Source organism: Galeopterus variegatus, unplaced genomic scaffold (genome assembly GCF_000696425.1).
Source record: "Galeopterus variegatus unplaced genomic scaffold, G_variegatus-3.0.2 Scaffold593, whole genome shotgun sequence".
NCBI lineage: Eukaryota > Metazoa > Chordata > Mammalia > Dermoptera > Cynocephalidae > Galeopterus > Galeopterus variegatus.
In genome coordinates this window covers 116,979-132,143 of record NW_007726704.1, presented here as the reverse complement: position 1 = coordinate 132,143, position 15,165 = coordinate 116,979, and the positions used below count along the sequence as shown (strand labels likewise).

Below are 15,165 nucleotides of genomic sequence, written 5' to 3'. Positions count from 1 at the left end.
ATACATACATATATAATACAATATTTACAGCATGATGAAATAAGGTGGTTTAGTAGTATTGCAGTGTGTGTGCTTATATTAGGTAGGTTGCCATGAAGGGGATACCAGTTGTTTTTTATTGAATCTCAAAGCCATGTCCTAAATTAGTATGTAACACAATTATAGGAAGCCAAAAAGGAAAAGAAATTACTAACGGTGAAACATAACGTCCTCTAGCACATAACACACCTTCTTCCTACTGTCTTTGTATTATCCTAGTTACAAGCTAGTTAGAGAAAAGAGTAGTTTCCTTCTTCTGTGGCTCAGGCAAGATATACTGTTAGAATTATAGCTAAAAAATAAATAACTAAATAAAATCCAATAAAGGACCAACTGGTTCTAACAGGGATGATCATCAGAGAAAAGCTCTCACAATTGATCAACATCATAGTGTTGCAAACTGTTGTGTTTCTTTTACTTCAGGTATAGTGAGAGTAATCCATTGGCAACAAAAACTCGTATTTAGTTGGGCAGGGGGAGGTCGGTGGAGAAAATGGAGTGTGCCTTTGGCACAGTATGGAGATGTTTCTGCATTAGTAATTGAGCAGGTGGACTGCTTTGATGAACATGGAGTGACATGGAGGTGGTTGTGTTCACTTGACCATCTTGTTGGCCAGTCTCTCCCAGTATTCCATTCCAGAGCACCAGTCTTAGTTTCCTTACCACACCTTCAGTTTGACATTGAAATATAGTGGTAATAGTGAGGATATCTTTAAGTTGGCTGAGGTAAATTAAGAAATGATTATATCTGGCAAGTTATAGGCACAGATGAGTGAATTTTTTTTTTTTTTTTTTTTTTGCATTAGGGGTTTGAAATAGAGCAAGAGATGGATTCTTGACCCAGGTTTTTAAGCTGTATTATGTAAAAAGGTGTGGGTTTTGGAAAGTAGCCTGGCATATACAGCAATGTTTTTAAGCTTTTTCATTTTTCATTTTGTATAATATAAGGGCTAATTCCACCATTCTGTACTGTTGAAGGGAATGTAAATTAGTACAGCCATTATGGAAAACAGTATGGAGATTTCTTAGACAACTACAGATAGAACTGCTGTATGATCCAGCAATCCCACTACTGGATATATACCCAGAGAAATGGAAATCATCATGTCAAAGGGATACCTGCACCCTCATGTTTATCGTAGCGCTATTTACAATAGCCAAGAGTTGGAACTAACCTAAATGTCCAACGGATGACTGGATAAGGAAAATATGGTATGTATACTCAATGGAATACTACTCTGTCATAAAAAATAATGAAATTCTTCCATTCACAGCAACATGGATGAGCTTGGAGAAAATTATGTTAAGTGAGATAAGCCAGGCACAGAAAGAGAAATACTGCATGTCCTTACTCATAACTGGGAGCTGAAAAAGAAAAAAAGAAGGAAAGAAAGAAAGAAAGAAAGAAGCAACAATCACAATAATACATTGAACTTTCAGAAGGAGAGAACAGAACTGTGGTTATTAGAGGTGGGAAAGGGGGAGGGAGAGGGGAGTTAGTGAGAAATTGGTTAATGGACACAAAGAATGATTATGTTTTGTAATGGTGAATATGCTAATCATCCTGATTTGATCATTACATATTGTACACAAGTATTGATAGTCAACTCTGTACCCCAAAAATATGTATAATCAATTATGTTTTGATAAAAAACAAAAACAAAAGTAATTCCAGACTATAGGTAGTACTTATTTATGTGAGTAGTTCCCTAAATTTTGCTTCCTAAAGCATAACTATTAAATCTGTTGGAATAACAATGTAGTTGTCCCTTAAGAAAGATCCTTTGGACTGATGTCTTGTGACCGGCTTAAATTCTTCAGGTACTTTCCCTCCTAACTCCTCTCCACACCCAGAAAAATATTTTAGATCTTCTTAATCTTAATCTTGTGCTTTGAGCAGAATGAACAGATGAGTCAGAGAAGTTTTCTAATACTTTTGGGGGAGGTCACACAACTTAATTCTGAATCTGAAGTGGCATTAACTGTCAGTTTGGCCCTTTCAAGTTGATGGACAAATCTGTAATCATGAGCCTGTTGCATAATGGTGACATAATTGAGGGTGTAGGCTTATTCTCTAGAACACAGCCCCCAAGAGACTTGTGTTTAGTATGTAATGTAAAGATATGTTAAGGTGGTTGTGAAACCTCTTTGTCAAATATCAGGGACTTCTCAGTCAATTTGCATATAGTTTTGCTTTATAGGTGATGCTGTCCTTGAGTAGAAAGCAGTTGATGTCTCAATGTCATATTGTCATCTGTGATTAAGAAGAGCTCAAATACTATTAAATTAAACTTTTTTATGTAGTAATGTGCTTGCCCAGACCAAGGAGTCTGCAATGTATGGTTCTTGAGGAAATAGTGTCATTTAACAATTCCAGTGCCACCTAAAATTTTTATCTAGTGTGTGATGAGGTGATGTAGTGACTCTTACATTGATTTGCAGACTAGGGAGACAAGTGGTAAACTTGGGCCTGGGGGTAGGAGGAAGTCTGTTATCTGAAGAGCAATATTTATTGTTGTAGTTGACCAGCTCTGACTTTGAAACATTTAAAGCATTTGTGCTCTAATTTGAGAGATTAGTTGAAAAATAATGATTTAACATTTAGCACTCTGCTAGGTACTGGGAAATTAGAGCAAGTAAGACAATTCCTTACCTTGACGTACTTAAATTTGGGGAGGAGACATACAGGCAGATACTCTTTTTTGATATATTGAGATAAAGGCTTTACTCTTTTTTTCTCTCCAGTGTAGAAACACACACAAAGGGGAGCAAAAAAGGGAATACTAAATCCATTTTAGGTACATGTATGTACCAAGGTATGATATATGTCATCTTGCTCTAGGATGTAAGCTTTAAAAATGTGGAAGCCAATTATGTGTTTTGGTGTAGATCCTTGCATAAAATAGGTAGTGTATATAAAATTGACAATGTAAGAGGAATACAAAATTCCTTTTTAAAAAGAAAACTCCAACAGCTGTGGTAAAAACTATTTTTTAGAAAGGCAAGGTTGGAATAAACGCACAGTTCAGAATAGTGATACTCACTGGGAGGGTGGCAGGAAGATGGGATTCAGGAGAGGCCTGTGTGTAACTTCATTGGGATTGTGTCTTAGTCATCTTGGGCTACTATATAACAAATTGCCATAGACTGGGTAGCTTAAACAACATATATTTATTTCTCAAGGTTCTGGAGGCTGGAAGCAGAGATCAGGGTTCCAGCATGGTCTGCTTCTTCGTGAGGGCCCTCTTCCTGGTTGTGTCCTCACATGGCTGTTTCCATAATGGGGACTACACCTTTAAGACCTAATCTAATCCTAAATTATCTCCCAAAGGCTTCCAGTCCAAATACCATCACATTAGGGATTAGGGTTTCAACACAGGAATTTTGGGGGAACATAAACATTTGGTCCATAACAAATAGAAATATTCTAATTTATAAATTAAGTGGTGGGTTCATAGGTATATATTTTATAATTATGTTTCTTAACCTATATATTATATATATTCTTTTACATCTATCAAATGTTATATAATAAAAAGAAATCAAGATATTTCAGTAACTAAACATTCCTAATCTGAATTTCTTAAAAGCTTTTGCTTAGGTTAAGTTGTGGGAGAAAAAAACTGAACTCACCCAGTTAGCCAAACTATCTCTATTTTTCCACTTGATTCATCCACCCACCTACTTTTCACTTTAATTTTTGAAACACAATAACAATAATGTAGAAATCTTTTCACTTTACCCGTCGGGCCTGTTTCTCTGCTCAGTAAGGTTCTATGTGCTCTGTCTATAACCTAGCTCATGGGTCAAAAGGATTCTGTCTGGGCTGGCCAGCCAGACATTTAAGTATTCATTACCTCAGTGTGTGTGTGTGTGTTTAATGTTGTTTGTGCTTGGCTTAGCTGGGGATTTTGAAATCTTGTAGAGTTTCCCTATTTGCTGTGCAGTTTTAGAACTGAAGGTCATCAGTAGGAAAAAAAACAGAGAAAAATACCATTTCCTCTTTCATCTGTGCCATTTTATATAAATCTTCACTGAAAGTAGCACCAATTTTCTGGGAAAGGTCCTGACTGAGACTTTTCTCACCCTTTACCCCTACTCTTCAATTCATGTTTCCTTATTACAGCATGATCATGTGCTTGCCCAAGCCTGGCTTATGAACCGTGTAGAATATTTGTGGGGTTTTGTTTTTTAAGCCCTACACTGTGCACATGATGCAGTATTTAATTTGGAATGAGCTCTGAGTTTAGTCACACGTGCTTCTTGTGGTGTTTATCTTGGAATCCACAAGTAGGAGGGAAGTATTTTTGCATTTTATACATCTGGACATTGTTCATCGTCCTTCTGTGACTTGGGAATTCTATGTGGGGCAAAATCCAAAGAACAGAATTAAAAATAACATGGAGTTATAATGACATCTGAGTAAAATCCCTTGAGAATGCCCTGCCAATCCCAGCAGAATTTGATTTTGAGGTGATGAACATTTTCAATTGTGCAGTTTACTGTTGGCCTGAGTAGATTGCTGGGATTCTAAGGTTATCTGACATCCTCGTATGTGGGCTAATGGGCTGCCAGACATTGTGAAAGTCTGCAGCAGATCCGGCTTTTTAGGGGGGAGGATTTTACCTTGATTTTGCATGGGGTCAGATAGGTGAAGTGAATTCTGCTCACTGCTGCTTGTTCTACAAGCATCTTGAGAAACCTACACAGGTCTCTCCATTTGCTCTCTTGATCCTGCCTCACTTCATCCAGCATAGAGCTAGAGGATGAATTTTAACCAGCAGGTTCAAGTACTTCATTAGCTTTTTCCTCTCTTTATTCTTCCCTGGGAATCTGAGGCTCTGTGTCAGGACTGGGGTGTCTAGTAACCTTATCCTTCCCCAGATTTCACATGGGAAGTTGTTTTAAAAAGGATTGGATGTGGTATAGTACAGTACCTTCTCTTTTTTGGCTAGGGGTCTGCTAGAGTGGAAAAAATGGGAAGGGATGTGCAGAACCTTGCTGCTCTTGAGTGAGTTTGCATATGGACAGTATTGCTTTTTGGCCCCAGCCTGGTTTTCTTTCATTCCCATGTCTCATCTTTTATGCAGCTGCTAAGAGCAGGCTGGGAAAGCAGAATGAAAGCTTCAAACAAATTTGCACTTGAATAAAAGAAAGTGATTTCTCTTGTTCAGAGTACAGACCAGTTTGGGTAGAAAGCTGTTTGCTTTTTTACTTTCTGGGTAAGGACTGTTTACTTTCCTCTCTTTACACATAATAAAGAGAGGAAAAAGCTAATAAAGTAGTTGGACCTGCTGGTTAAAATTCATATAGAATTTTCAAATGTGTTTAATAAGTTCTCTCATGTAATTATAGCAAAAATAAATAATTGGAGGGGAAAGGTCAAAATCATGTTGAGGTTTAAGAATGAGTTGAGTATGAGGTGGTGCACTTGAATAAGATAACTAGGAGCTGTTTCTCTTTGCTTATTTCTTTGTCCTTTCCTTTGGGATTTTTTTCCCCCTTTTACTTACGTAATGCATTTTGCAACTTTCAGTTAAAAAAATCTATCAAAATTTAAACTTTTAGCTAATAAGCACATCCTAATCCTATGATGGGAATCACAAAGTAACAGAGAGTGTCTTGACTTCAGCTGGAGAGAGTTTAATGATAAGAACCCCAAGGGTTGATATGAAAGATCATGCTTGTTTAGTGTTTTAATGACTCCAGAAGGAGATGGTGAAATCTGCTGATGATACCATATATTTTTTATTTTTTGCTGATCCAAACAGGGATTTCTGGGAAGCTTCTTCAGACTATTTGGAATATTGGGAGAATTGGGCAATGTAGTGGCAGACACACTGAATTTGAAGTGAAGTTTTATGTGAGGTAGCAGGAGTAACTTCAATACATCAGAGTTACAAAGCCTGCCAGGTCCTCTCAGAGGAAGACAGTGGAGTCTCTATAAAGGATTTGGTTTTGATCCCTTTCATGAAAGGAACACTTAGGACAAAGAGCATTTTGATATATAGAAAATGAAAACTATTATGGTAATAGTTACAGTTATAAAGTGAAGTGATTTTAAAATATGGTGTCTGAGTTTATTTTTTAATGCCATCAGTAGTATATCCAAATCAGTCCTCTTTCCCTCAAAATGGTCATGGAAGATTATAGACTCATTTTATGTATGCTTCTTTTTTGGACTATTCTTTTGACTATTTTCTGTAGTGGCAGGTCCTTATTTTGTAGGTTGTTATTTTTGAAACAGCCAACTGTCATTTAGAGCCAGGTGTGATGAATAAGATAGGTGATCAAACTAAATCACAGATTTAGAATATAAATGAAATATAAAGTAGTAAAAAATTTTTTTTATTGCTTCTAAAACTGATTCCAAAGAAAATTAACAATGAGAAATTGCAAAAATATTTGTGTAAAAGGAGTATTAGAATAAGAATTAGAATTAGTTTTGGAGGCTTGTTAAAACACCCATTTCATTACATTATAGACATATCATGTTTATAATGACCTTCTCTTTTTAAAATTTTTCTTTGTGTCTCCAAGTGTACTGTTAGGAAGTAGGAGGTTGTGTAATAACAGGAGATTCCCTTAATATACTGATATTTTCTGTCTGAAGCCTACCTCTATGTAATGAAAGAGACCCTGGAGGTCAAAAATGAAGAGAGGCACTGTCACAGGAGCTGTGGGCTGGCCATCTATACCCATCATTCATTCATCCTTCCAGTTAGGAAAAAGAACAGTGAGCCACAATTCCTTCCCTCAATATGCTTGGTTTTATTTGCATGGTGGTATATCCCTTTGAGACACATAAACAGCAGTCAACTGCATCAACATGAATAGAGTAAGTCAATAATTTTCAAATTTTATCTATGGAATCTCTGTTTTGATTAAGTGGGTAAGATGCAATTGGTGTTGAATCCTTACCTTCTCTCCTCTCCCTCAATGACAATCCCTGGAGTAACTTTTGAAATCCACTGGTGAGAATAGGTTATCTGGGGGGTCAGAAAAGAGTTTGTATACAGAAGCAGCTAGGGAGACTTACTTTATTTCTTCTTCACTCTTCTGAGATTATTAAAACAAAATAAAAAATTTCCATTTACCAATCCTATATTTCTGTATTTTGAAAGTCATTACAAAGACATAAATTCCCCTCACATTTAAGTTTATAACAGACTTTTGTCTTCACAGTTCTCTGTATTTGAGCACTTAAAACGAGAGAAAAGTCAGGAGAACTTCTGTCTAAAAGCAGAGAACTTCCTTTTTCTCGTAAAGTGATCATGGCTAGCCCCAGAATAAAATACAGCTCCATGGTTCTAAATGCAAAGCACCCAGACTGGCTACATCAGAATCATCAGAGGTACTGGTTAAAAACAAAGATTTCAAATTCTAGCTTAGACATATAGAACCAGAATCTCCAGGGTAGGGCCCAGGTATTTTAATAAGTTTTTCCCTGCATTAAACTGTACTTCCTAAAAATGCCAGTAAAAACCTAAAAGATAGAATTGTGTTAGAATGTGTTGAAATAAAGCATGATGTAGATTTTGTCCTCTGTAGTTCTGATGGCAGAAGTGTGATTAATAATGATTTTGAACCCACTGATAGAAAGCTTGGTATCATAGTTTTTTTTGTTTGTTTGGTATCATAGTTAAGAAATGGATTCTGGAGACAGAATATCTGGTCACTTACCAGCTGTATAAACTTGGGCAAAGTATTTAATAATCTCTATGCCTCAATTTCCTTATCTGTAAAATGGATATACTAATGGCACCTCCATCAAAGGGTAATTGTAAAGAGTAAATGAGATAGTGAAAGAAAAGCATTTAGAACACTATTTGGCATATACAGTAAGCCCTCAATAAAAGTTTGTTGTTATTGTTATTACTGTCTCTCTGATGTATGGAGGTAAACATTTCGGTCCCTGTTGTGATACTTGTCTTATGATGAGTTCAAGCCTATTTAAGAAAGTGAAAAGAAAGCAGGCAGGGCCGGCCCGTGGCTCACTCGGTAGAGTGCGGTGCTGATAACACCAAGGCCATGGGTTCGGATCCCATATAGGGATGGCCAGTTAGCTCACTTGGAAGAGCGTGGTGCTGACAACACCAAGTTAAGGGTTAAGATCCCCTTACCGGTCATCTTTTAAAAAAAAAAAAAAAAAAAAAGAAAGCAGGCAAAATGTTTGCTCAGATACTAGCAGGTGAGTGGAAATATATATATATATATATATATATATATATAGTGTGTGTGTGTGTGTGTGTGTGTGTGTGTGTGTGTAGAGGCATTTACATCTAAGTATATTATATAAAAATATATAATGGGAAAAATGCATTCCCTCCTTCATTTCTTTGGAATAAGATTTTAAAGTGACAGATTCTAAATTTGCTTCATTTCTCATTTCTGCAGCACTCTGGGATAAAACCAACAAATGTGATGAGATCTGAATAGACACATTAGATGGCGCTTTAGGCTTAGTTTTTAAAGAAACCAGTACTAGAAGGAAAAAGAAAACTAAAGCATATTTTAATAGTCTCTTTTTCACCACCAAGACAATTTCATTTCAGAGTAAGTGGCTCTTAAGAAGTAAGGATTTTTTTTTGAAAGAGCTGGAGAATAATTTCAGCAAAAATAAATTTCCCAGTTGCTATGTTTGTGCCAGGTTTGTCACTGGAGAGTATTAGTTGTGTTTTAAGCCACAAATATATAAGGAAGTTATTTTCTTTCAAAATATTGCCTTATTTATGAAGGGTTTTTTTTTGCCCTCTTTGTCTCTGTATTTTAATAATTTTGCTCCTAGCTTTTTTCTGCCTTTTTACTGTTATTTTATAAAAATGTGGTTGTAAAGTTAATTTGAATCACATCAATTTATAATGGTCATATTTTAAAATTTAGCTATATTCATCCTAACAGACCTTAAAATATGGGTCTATGTTAAAGGATGATATAGTATTTTTGATACTACTATACTGTGCTTTATGCACTTGACCTTATTTTATCTTAGTAATAACTCTATGATGATTATTATTCCCTTTTCTAGGTAAATAAACTATCTTGGAGATGTTTAGTAACTTGCCAAGCTCACATATCTACTGGTTGAATTAGTGGCTGCTGCAAGAGTTTTGTCAGTGCATTAAAGTATTTTCTGAGCATCTACTATGTGCCACACATGCTAAGCATTGGGCATACTATAGTGACCAAAGCTGACCTGGACCCTGCCCTTACGGACCTAACAATTATTAGATACTGGGTAAATTTTTTGAAATACTCTGGATTGAGAGTGGGCCAAGAAGATGCAAAGGTGAATTTCAGAGTCACTGTGATTTGTTGGATAGGCCAGGGAATACTTTCTCCAAGGAGAAAGAAAGAATCATACCTAGCTTGAATGTATTACCATATTAAAATATTTACTTAGGTGTATTGTAGACAAAGGAAAAGCAAGACCTCTCTTCTCCCTCCAGCTCTGACAGTTAAATCATAAAATCAACAATAAAAAGCAACATAAGCTAAACAGTCTTCTAGATACCAATCAGGAAGAGTAAGGAAAATCTGGCTATACTACAGTATCAACATTTCCCACTGATTAAATGGTGTTAAAATATCTAAAAGCAAGAAGGTGTTAGTAGTGGGAATCTGAGAGATTAATGCAGTTTGTGCAGTCTAAGACCATGGTAATTTCTAGATAGCTTAGGTAGCTTGCGTAGTGCTGTTTGGTGAAAGCTTTTGGTGTATAACTAGCCTAATGATACTCCAGATTGCCAAGTACTCCTTTCATCTTCGGACATTTACCTTTTTTTTTTTTTTTTTAGTTGATTTGTCTTCAAAAAGTTTTACTTTATTGTTTTCACATGTGGTACCAAGCTCATGTGATATTGAAGAGTATGTGATTCATGAGGAAACATAGACCAAGTGTTTTAAATCGAGGTCCATGACTGGGCTTCAGTAAGTCCATCGAACTCTTGAAATTGTGGAAAAGTTTTGTATATGTACTTAGGTGCATTATTTGAGGCAGAAAGTCCATAGCTTTCACTAGATTCTTAGTGAGTTTTGTGATCCTTAAAAGGTTAAGAACTGTTGTAATTGGGACTTTACCCAAAGGGGTCTTCAAGATTCACTCCAGTTCAGGATCATAGAAAGTGAATTCTCTTGAAGGAGGGCCTGTTTTGGTTCCTTTTAAGGATGGCAGTCTTGAGATACAGAGTGAATTTGGGATCTGAAAGTATGTGTTTAACAATAGAGTTTTGGAACTCTCAACTCTCAGTAGGATATCCTGGTTTGAATTGAGGGATACCCTTTGGGGAATTTGAAAATACTTCTTTCTAATTCAGTCTTTTAGTCAGATGAATGGTTATTTTTAGAAAATGAAATATAAAGAAGTAGGAAAGGGGAAAAAGTTGTTATATCTTCTCAGTGGAATAAAAAACTGAAGAAATTAATTCCTAAATTTTAAATTTCGTCACTGTTTAAAAGAGTTCCTTTAGATCAGACCAAAGTCTTTGGTATAAGTAACTTGATAATACAAATTGATATTGTTCTTTTTTTTTTTTTGGCACAAGTTTAATGGAGGAGGGAATGGGTATAATTTTTTGTCTTCCCTATCACCTGCCATATCCTAAACTTTGCATATATTCTGCTGAAGAACAGGATAGTTACAAATTAAACTTGCATTTATACATGTCTGATTAAGATGTTAATCATGGTTCTAGGTAGGAGAATCAAGAAATAAAATTAGATTTCCTAATTTATATATTTAAGTCTCTTATTTTGATCTATTTTTTTTTGAAAGAGAGCCTATGCAGTTTATTTTAATGCTTCTAATTTATGAGAATAACTTCTTAATGCTGCATCAGAAGTAAATTCATCAATATTGAATTTGGAAAGCACAGTCAAGAAAGACCCACACTTTTATTGGGACTGTACAACTTTGCACAGAACTAGGCACCATGATTCTAAAATAAAAACAAACTGAAGTATGCACGACAAAAGTTCTGAAACTTCAAGGGATCCATGAACCTCCCCAAACTGTACACAAGAAGCTGTGTAGTGTGTGTGTGTACTTTTTTTTGCAGAGAGGTCCCATAACTATAATTAACTTCTAAAGGGGCCCAAAAGGGCTAAGAAACAGTACATGGTAGAATTCTAATCTCCTTCTCTATATTTTCAATAGTAGTGAAAGCTGTGAACCATGGGAGTTCACTTTTGCACATCTAAAAGCAAATTTTAATGGAAAGAGAGTAGAAAAGAAAACAAAAGTTAACTTGCAAGGATTGGGCAAGGAAAACCTCCAAAGTGTTATTTCCTTTTTAAGTTTAGGAACATGTTCTGGTTTAGAGAGGGGAAATGGGGACATACATGCTAACACAAGATGGAAGCAAGGAGACTCCTAAGGGATTTTTTTAAGTCCCTAGAAAAACCAGCCTTTAGTATGAATGAAGCAATAGCATGAATTTAAAATGCAATTTAGGGCCGGCCCGGTGGCGCACTCGGTAGAGTGCGGTGCTTGGGAGTGCGGCGGCGCTCCTGCCGAGGGTTCGGATCCCATATAGAGACCGGTCCGCTCACTGGTTGAGTGTGGTGCGGGCGCGATACTGAGGGTTGCGATCCCATTGCCGGTCGCAGTATGGGCACGACACTGAGGGTTGAGATCCCGTTACCGGTCACGAAAAAAGACAAAAAGGAAAAAAAATAAAAATAAAAAAATATAATGCAATTTAACTCGTCCACTTTCCAGTTCCTGCATATTATCAACTTGTTTTTATTTTTGAATATCACAAACTTCAGTCAGAATACTTTAAAAAATGTTATTCTGCATGCATTTAACAAATGTGACAAAAAGACAAGTATCCAGTTTACTTGCGTGTAACTATGAAGTTTTAACTCAACAGCCAATGAACATATATTTAAAAACAATAGGTACAGGTAACAGTTAATCTGTTGGCATCCTACCACTATGCACATGTTTGTGTAACACTACTAGTAATTACACTGAAGCACAGGCAAATGTAGACTGGGAGTGCCCTAAAAATCGAGTTGAAGGGATTAAATATCATCATCATCATCATCATCATCATCACTGAGGACAGAGCTGCTGCCTGTGGACAGGGGAGTGCCCTAAAAATCGAGTTGAAGGGATTAAATATCATCATCATCATCATCATCATCATCATCACTGAGGACAGAGCTGCTGCCTGTGGACAGGGGCCCTTCTTCCTTAGCATTCCCCAAACCATCCAAAGTCCCCCTCTCATCAGAATCATCAAACCATTTCTCGTTGGAATCCTCCTCATCCAACCACTTCTTGGAATTGCCATCTTCAAACAGATTTTCATCTACATCTTCATCTCCCTTTCCCTCTGCAGCCTCTTCTTCCTCCTTCTCGTCAGCATCTTCAAGCCCTTTCTTGTCTGCATCTTCGTCCTCTTTCTCATCCGACTCATCGTCAAACACTTCTTCATACGTATCTTGTCTTCTTGCTTCTCTTCAGAGTCTTTGCCAAATTCTCTCTCCCGGCTTTCTTCATCTAACACTCAGAGCCACCATCTTCAAATTCTGAGTTTTCAGAGTCATTTTCTTCAAACTCTTTGTCAAGAACGTTTTCACGAGACTCCTTTTTGGAGCCATCCTCATCACGTTCTTTTTCAAGACCCTTCTCTTCTAATTCTTTTTCAGAGCCTTCTTCCAACTGTTTTTCAGAGCAGTCTTCATCATATTCTCTCTCCCAGTCGTCCTCCTCAAACTCTGTTTCGGGGCCATCCTCCTCTTCAGACTCTTTGGCAAGGCCATTCTCTTCATAATCATTTTTGAGTCTTTTCTTTTTAGATTCTCTTTTGGGGCCATTCTCTTTTGACTCCTTTTTTGGACTGCTCTCTTCAGACTCTTTTTCAGAGCAGGCTTCTTCAGCCTCTTTTTGGGGATCACCTTCTTTAGCAAGTTTTTCAGAAGCATCTTCTTCAAATTCTCCCCCATCTTCTGTCTTTTCAAACTTCTTCTCATCTATAGGTTCTTCAAATGCCATTCCAGTTGCAGCTTCTTGAGTATTCATTCTAGATGTGCTAGGGTGCTCTGAAAAATGCCTTATTCTAGAAGGCCCTGCCCATTCTGAAGCACAGATGGAATTGGAATGCTGAAGGCCTCTATTGGCCTCAAGAGCATTGAGGAAAACCTGCCATCCTCTCAGCCTTTCCTCCCTTTCTCTTGAGGTCTCTTCCACCTGATAATCTGTAGTTCCATCCCACACTTGGGCAGTGATCTGATGGCCACCAAACCACCTTCCATCAAGAGGTTGAATACAATAGTCAGCTTCCTCTGGATCCCTAAATGTGGAGTATACCAATATTTATAAAGCAAATATATTTCACAGGGCCTAGTTTCTTGTAGTTTCAGGTTTAGCCTAACTTCTTAAAAGTACATATAAAAATGTTAACCTTATAAAAGATGGGAAATTTTCCCCAGGCTATAGTCTCTGTTGTAAGATAGAGAATTGTAACACAGCAAGGTTGCTGGCTAAAGGACAGACAAGTTACTGATTGATAGGTAAAGATACTGGGAAGCCACTGTAGGGAGAGAGAATGTTTGCTAAGATCAAGCTTTTGTTGGTGGATCGACTTAACCTCTTGCAAATTGCATTATAGAATGTCACTTTGCTTGTTCTACTGAATGTTAACAGCCTATATTGTTTACTATAACCCCACCTGTGTTCTCTTCCTGTAACTTCCTGGTCTGGAGAATAAATGCGGGAGGAGAACCCCAATTTGTGGTTAATTTCCCAAATGGAAGGAATGCCTCTCTCTTGAGGGTTCCGGGAGATTAACCCCTTCGGGGCTTCTCACTGCTTGGAAGAGATGGGCTTTGAGTAATCTTTTGTGCCTCTGTCATGCAGGGGAAGAGGGGTGACAAATCCATGGGAGGCAAAGCAACACCTAAAGGACACAGAGGTTACACCATCTGGGTGCCTATCAAAGAGAAGGAGCTTCTTAATTTGTCCAAACTTTGAACACTCTACTTGAAGGTCTTCTCTGATCTCATTCAGTACCAATGGATCATCCTCAAAATCCATAGGATAAATGTATTTTTGGTGATGACAACTCGCTCATGGTGCATCTGAGATGGCCCTGCTCTCCTCTCAGGTCTCCAATCCAACTGCTTTTGTTGCAGAGACAGCTCCTTCTTATAGTCTTTGCACTTCTTCTTTGAGGCATCATATTACCCCTTCAGTTGAAACTTTGCCATCTCGACATGTAATTTGTAGCCTCTAATTTCATCTTCATCCAAAAGTTTTAATGAAAGGTCCACAGATTCTCTCTTCAAAAAACAGCAGAGCCCATCTTCTTTAAGATTTCCTTGATTATCTTTGTAAAGTTTGACCTTAAAGTCTTCTGTCTGAGGATCTTTCATGATAGTGCCAAACTTGGACATAAGTTGTATAAATTCATCACTGTAATGTCTGGAGGCAAACCAACACATATACATTTGTATTTCTGTCTTCTTCCACATGAAACCAACCTGACTCAGTTTTTCTTTTTTCTCCCTTCTTTCTGGGATCAGAGGGCTCAGGGGTTTTTCTTTGTGGAGGTTCCTCTGCAGTCCTAGTATTGATGTCTTGTACGTTTACAGTAGAATTAGATGCACCATCATTAGGGAAGCCATAATTGGCCTGGTATATAGCAATGAAATGTTCAGTGATCTTGGGGAACCAAGACTTCTTGTCCAGGTCCCACTTGTAGTGGGTGTCAGTTGGCTGCTGCCCGAAAGAATCAGTTTTTCCACTGGGATCGTTCTGGGTGTTCCATCCTTGGTGTCTCTGCACAATTCTTAAATCCACAACTGTTCATCAAACTCGTCCCCATCCAAGTGGTTGGCACTCATGTTTGCAACCTAGCCCAGGGGCACACTTCAGGAGCGCAAAGAGGCCAAGGTGATGCTGGCTCGCTCCACCAGGCCTTGGTGGCACCTCTCGGTCTGGGGCATGGCAGGAGCAGGCATGTGCGCTGCCACCACTGCCTACCAGGTCTGGGATGAAGGCGACTGCTGTGACAACATCGAGAAATTACTCGCCAGCGAAGCTTTGCCCAGGCGGACGCAGTCGCCATTGTTGGCACGCCGCGACATTGTGGCTGATTTAATATTTTTTGATTAAAC

At 37.7% G+C, this 15,165-nt stretch overlaps 1 pseudogene; it reads right to left on the bottom strand.

Annotated features, from left to right (window-relative positions):
• Positions 1-12,159: 12,159 nt before the first annotated feature.
• LOC103588613 lies at positions 12,160-14,892 on the bottom strand (annotated as a pseudogene).
• Between the last annotated feature and the right edge of the window lie 273 nt (positions 14,893-15,165).